The following is a 6,750-nucleotide window of genomic DNA, read 5'->3' as shown; positions in this document are numbered from 1 at the left end:
GCACAGCATGCCAGTTTAGAGATTGATGATGAGGATGAAGAGTTGCTTGGCATGTACAGTGTTGATTGAACAGATCAAAGTGGCTGCTCAGAGTGATGAAAAGTATCGGTTACCGAAAGAAGTTCCAGCAGGCAAGAAACCTGAATTCTCTGTGAGAGATGATGGTTTATTGCTACATCAGGGCAGAGTGTGCGTTCCTAGTGATGTGGAATTGAGACAAATCATTATGAAGGAAGCACATGAGTCTCCATATGCTATGCACCCTAGTGGAACTAAAATGTACAGAGGGCTGAAAGAGCATTACTGGTGGATGGGCATGAAAAGAGATATAGCTGAATTCGTTTCCAAATGCCTAACTTGTCAGCAAGTAAAGGCAGAACATCAAGTTCCAGCTGGTTTGTTACATCCTTTGTCGATGCAGTGGAAATGGGAACGAATAACTATGGATTTTGTTACAGGACTTCCAAGGACACAGAGTAGTCATGATGCAGTATGGGTTATAGTTGACAGATTGACCAAGTCTGCTCACTTTTTGCCAGTTCGGATGGATTATAACCTGGAAAGATTGGCCAGATTGTACATATATGAGATTGTAAAACTGCATGGAGTGCCAGTATCAATTGTGTCTGACAGAGATCCTAGGTTCACTTCTAGATTCTGGGGTAGTCTTCAGAGAGCCCTAGGAACTAGATTGAACTTCAGCACAGCATTCCACCCACAGACAGATGGCCAGTCTGAGAGGGTTATTCAGATATTGGAGGATATGCTACGGGCTTGTGTGATTGAATTTGAAGGTAGTTGGGATACACACTTGCCTTTGATTAAGTTTGCTTATAACAACAGCTACCAATCAAGCATAGGGATGCCTCCATATGAAGCTTTGTATGGTAGAAAGTGCAGAACTCCCCTATGTTGGGATGAGGTAGGTGAAAGGAAGATGATTGGGCCAGAAATTGTTCAGCAGACAGAGGAAAAGATCAGATTGATTAGAGATAGACTCAAGGCTGCATCAGACCGTCAGAAGTCCTATGTTGATATGAAAAGAAGAGATATTGAGTACGCAGTGGGTGATAAGGTATTCCTCAAAGTTTCTCCTTGGAAGAGGATTATGAGATTTGGCAGAAAGGGGAAACTGAGTCCTCGTTTCATCGGACCATATGTAGTTCTGGAAATTCAGGGTCCTTTGGCATATCGGTTGGCATTACCTCCAGAGCTAGCAAGGATACACAGTGTCTTCCATGTGTCCATGTTAAGGAGGTACAGATCTGACCCATCTCATGTACTGTCAGTTGAAGAGATTGAAGTAAATCCAGACCTCTCATATGAGGAAGAACCCATAAAAATTCTGGCTTATGAGGTGAAACAGCTGAGAAACAAACAGATACACCTAGTTAAAGTGCTGTGGAACCATCATTAAGGCTAGGAAGCTACTTGGGAACGTGAAGAGGATATGAGGAGACAGCACCCACAGCTGTTCAGAGACTAATGCCAGGTAAAATTTCGAGACGAAATTTATTTTAAGGGGGAGAGAATTGTAACACCCCTAAGTTCGATAGTGCGTTCTGCTGCTCCAGTGACCAGTGTTGTCCGGACAGCTAGGATGCCTAGAACTACACTTCAATATGAGTGAGGAGACATAAAATAATGAAATACAAGAAAAGAAAATACAAGAAAAACAAAGGAAAAATAATAGCAAAGAAATGTGATCAAGTTAAACGAGCCGGGAAACCTAACGATGGGTGACCGCACTGGGAAGCCACGGTGTGGACCGTTGACTAGCCCTGGACTGTGGCGAACCCTGGAAAACATTTTTAGGACTTAAATAGAACCTTATTGAAGAATAAATATCATTAGAAAGATCAAAGAAAAATTAAATAATTAGTACAAAGAAAAGTGAGAAATCGAAAAACAGACAAAACCCGGTGTTACCGAAAAATCGGGAACGTAACCCGAACATGGGCATTATGGTCATTTGACACTCCGAATTGTCTTTTGACCTAAATGTCCATTAAAAATAAATAATATTACACTTAGAAAATGAAATGAAAAATTAAAAGAGGGGTACCTAATACAAATAGCCAAAAGTGGGGTGAAAAATGTGTAAATAACACATTTAAGCTTATTTTATGATTTAATTTAAATGAGTGGACCACTAAGGAATAAAATAAACACAAAGGGGCAGGTGTAAATCAAATAAACAATCTGCAAAACTCATCTTCTCCATTTCCTCATCCATACCGAATTGAGAGAAAGAGGAAGCCACCATTGACGTTTCATGCAAGCTCTCTTAACTCTCCATTTTCAACTCCAATCTCTTAGGTTCCTTCATGAAACTTTGTCTACTCATCACAAGGAAGAGTTTGATACTAAATTTGAGAAGTTTAAGCAAGGTTTAACAAGCTCCAAACATAAGGTAAGCTCATATTTTTGAAGATAGCTTTGTTAAGTTTTGTGTACATGTTATGGGTGTTGGGTTTGTGAAGAAATTTTTTGAGTTTGAAGAGTTATTGTTGTGTTCATTTTGGACAGCCATGGAGTCATGTATTTGATGAAATAATTGTGCATATATTTGATGAGAAATGATGTTGATCATGATGATTTAATAACCTAGTGAATTACTTCACATGTATAAGGTGATTTTTGCACTTGGAATGGGATTTAATGAATTGTAGGACACTTGGTGTTGAAGGACAATTTTCGGCAGCTTGGGGACACTTGAATAAATGTATGTATTCATGGAAATGTTAGCAGAATGTTGACATAGAAGGAGTGATGGATATGTGTATGAAATTAATTTGTAAAGTGTATGTGAGAATTAGTGATGTTTAGGTGTGTATGTGATTGTATTTAGACTTTGTAAATGAGAACTTTAATTGGTGTATTGAAGATAATTGTAATCTGCCCAAAGTGAGGATAATGTAAAGTGGGATGTGGTTTTGGTAATGTACCAAAACAGATTTGGTAGGGAAGTAAACATATTGCAAGGTAAATGTGTGTAATTGATGTGTGTTAAGCAAAGTAACCAAGGGCAGTGTACATTGTAGCCAATAAGTTTAAATGTGTAACCTCAATTGGTATGAGACCAATTGGAGGTGGAACTAGGCACAAAATGTGCCAACTTTCATTGAGAAAACATACCAAAATTTTGCTTGCAAGGTGACCTAAGAAAATGACCAATTCGGATTAGGTGCAATTAGGACCTGAAAAATGACCAATTGGGCAGCAGTGAGTGTTTAGGCCATAACTCACTCAAAACAGGTCCAATTGACCTGAAATTTTAACAATGAATAGTTAAGACCCATACCTACAAGTCTTATGAAGACACCAAAACCCAGAAATGACCAGAAGCAAGTCAAAAAGCCTGTACAAGTTCGGGTCCAAAAACTGGCCGAACCAAAGTTGACCAAATTGACCTAAAATTGACCTAATTTGATGCCATTTGACCAGAAATAGTATAATGACCATAACTTGGTCTACTTAACTCGGATTGACCTGAAATTTTGCCCCGCGTGCAATAAGACATAGATCTACAAGTTTGTAGTTTTGACCGAAACCCGAAAACCGAGGGAACTAGGCTGTCCGGCTAGGTCAAACTAGTATCCCGAAATCCAGCAATTTGCAATAAAATGCAAGAAAACGCAATATACATAAAATTGAGTTTGGTAACACGTACCAAACCTAAAACCCTATCGAATGTGACATATTATTGACACTAAGACCTAATTTACCTAAAACATCGAGGGTCGGTATATTAGGTGATTAAGCAAATAAAGGTATTCAGTGAATTGTTTATCGAACATTATCGTTAGAGGCAAATTAATTTAGCACTGAAACACTTCAAATTGTGTTTCTCAGTTAACAAGGACTCAGCAAAAGGGAAAGAAATACTGAGTCAAGACCAGGAGACAAATATCAGAGGTTTGTGCACAACAACTATTTCTTTTGAATTATTTTCAATTGAAATAAATATTGACTATTTGTATATTATTGTTTTAAATTGTGGAAATGTATTTGAATGAATATTTATTGCTTGAAAAGCATTGTAAATGATTTGAAACTGTGAGAAATTGTTTGAATGACATTGATGGATACTTATTGATTTAAAAGCATTGGAAATGGTTTGAAACCACAGCTATCATGTATATTGATTGTATTCCTCATTAGCTTGTCTAGTGGGACGAATTGAATTCCCTCTCTGGCTGAAGTGTTGAGGTGTGTGCCTGTTGAGGACGAATTGGATGAGTACTCATATTTTTGCTAGCTAGCTATGTTATTCCTCATTAGTCATTGACTTTTGGGATGAATTGAATACCTCATTAGCCATCGGCTTTTGGGACGAATTGAACTATGGATCATGATTAAGCTGTGTGTGATTTATTGATATGTATTGTGAGATTGTGAAATGGATTTAAACTCTCATTGACATATACTGTCTTTTGAATTCAAACATGATCTAACTTATGAAAATTATTGTGATATTGACAAATGGAGTTTAAATTCTTGTTGACAATTACTGTCTTGAATTTAACTATGATTTTAAGTATCCACTATTTACATGATTTATGAATTGTGATTTAAATTGTATTTGGTTAATGTTGTGCACCACTGAGACATTGTCTCAAATGATAGCTTTATTCTTTGTCGCAGTAGAGAGACAGAGCAGGCGGACTAGGTTGCATATACATCCAATGAGGGATTACAGTATAATGAGTATACCAGTACTTTGCATTTTGTACTGTAATGTATGACACTGTATGTACATTTTGTTTTTGGTTTTGAGCAGTTGTAAATTAAAATTGTACCTTGAAGTTGTAAATTAATTATGAGTTATTTGACTTATGAAAATTGTATTATATTTCCTTATCTCAGACTTTGAAAAATTTCTATGGAATTGAGTTGATAAATTGTTGTGTTGAGAAATGTATTGGAGTTGAGATTTGGAAAATTATTGAAGTGTCTTTTTACAGGTTTTCTGAAGAACTGTTTTATCCAAAATACAGATGGCACTCTGCCAAAATTTTTACAGAAATTCCAAATAAACTAAATGAGTTAGTTATTTCACTCAGTTCACCAAAGTCTTTAACACCTGTAAATAGTGCTCACCACTGTAAAAGAAGTAAGAAAAGTTTTTAAAATCCCTTGTAGTGTATTTAATGGGTTATCAGTAGACGGAGTTGGTAATTCATTAGGTATACTACGGGATCATGTTATGCCTTACAGAGGGGTAGGGTGTGACAGATAACAAGTAATCGGGCATAAAAGCCATGAGTGCGGGCATAAAGTCATAAATATAGGCATAAAGCCTTACGCAGTACTGCTAAAACAATACCCTATTGGCATGCCAATCTATCCAATCTGACACACGTGTCTAGGTAATACATAAGCACAATAGTTCCTTTAAAGCTTCATAAGTATCATTTAACTATATCTTCCAATTATAATTTATAACGTTTCAATTTTTATTAATAGCAGAAGTATAAATTTCTAAAATACAATTCTAAATAAATTATGCATTCATCATAATTTATACATTTATTATATCACTTATATTCCTCATAATTCACAGCAATGGTTTTCATAAACCATTATACTCAAAACATTATTCTTGTTTCTCATATTCCATTAATTATGCAAGGTATTAATTTCCATTATTATTTCATATGTCTTTGGGGTTACTATTCACTCAAATTGTTGACTTTTTTATACATAATATGTATATAAATATTAAATACATAATTATACCACATTTTGGGTTCTAAGTTTGTTGGCATTGATTGCCAATTGCAATTCAAAGCCTCCTAGAATTATTTTTAAAAATTCAGTTTTTGTGTCCTATGTTTCTGTTCCATTGGTCTAAGTTATAGTGATAATTTAGCTAACTTGTCTGCATCAAAGTTGTTCCTCTATGTGTCTTCTTTAATTCCCTTTTTGAATCACTCCGTTTGGAGTTTTGTAGCTCAAGTTATGGCCATTTTGTCATAACTGGCCGGATTGACCTGTACCCGAAATTTGGGGCAGAATTGGTTCTGCCAGATTTGGTGTCTTGACATTGATGGACAATTTCATTAAGTTCTGATCAAAATTTGGAGTTATGTTCTTCATGAAAGTTGTTCTAAATTGTCTAAGATTTCTATTTATTTAAATTTCAGGTCAATTGGACATTTCTATAGTGAGTTATGACCAAATGAACAAAAGTCAATTTCCAGGGACAGCATATTGGTCACCCAAAATAGGTTAATTTTTAGGGCGACTTAGGTTGGTTTTCTGGGTCAGCTTTTTTCATCAAAGCTATGCCATTTTGTGTCTACTTTCATTTTCAATTCACCTTGCACCAATTAGAGTAACATAGCTCAAGTTATAACCATAGGAACACACTGGACTCAAGTCAAGTATTCTAGCACCTTAAGAGGCAGCATACCAATTCACTTCTTAATGCCACAACTCACTCCAATTTAAGTGCAAATCACCATAAATGGTCACTAATTGACCATTAAAGCTCCAATTAAACATCTAAGCATTAAATCCCCAATTTAATCTCAAAACCCTAACCCTAACAATCCATCACTTCATCTAACATACACAAATCAACATCTAACACCAATACAATTATCAAACATCATTTTTAAGAAATTTAATTCAATCAAATCAACAATTCTCAACCTTCCTCAATGGTTGCCGAAAATTAGAATGTTCCTAACATGCATATTTTCTTGCAATTTTCTCCATTTGCTAACTTAACTCAAAGTTCAA

The sequence above is a fragment of the Hevea brasiliensis genome, chromosome 4, assembly GCF_030052815.1.
Source record: "Hevea brasiliensis isolate MT/VB/25A 57/8 chromosome 4, ASM3005281v1, whole genome shotgun sequence".
Classification (NCBI taxonomy): Eukaryota; Viridiplantae; Streptophyta; class Magnoliopsida; order Malpighiales; family Euphorbiaceae; genus Hevea; species Hevea brasiliensis.
The sequence above is the reverse complement of the archived record's forward strand: the minus strand, read 5'-3'. Positions refer to the sequence as shown.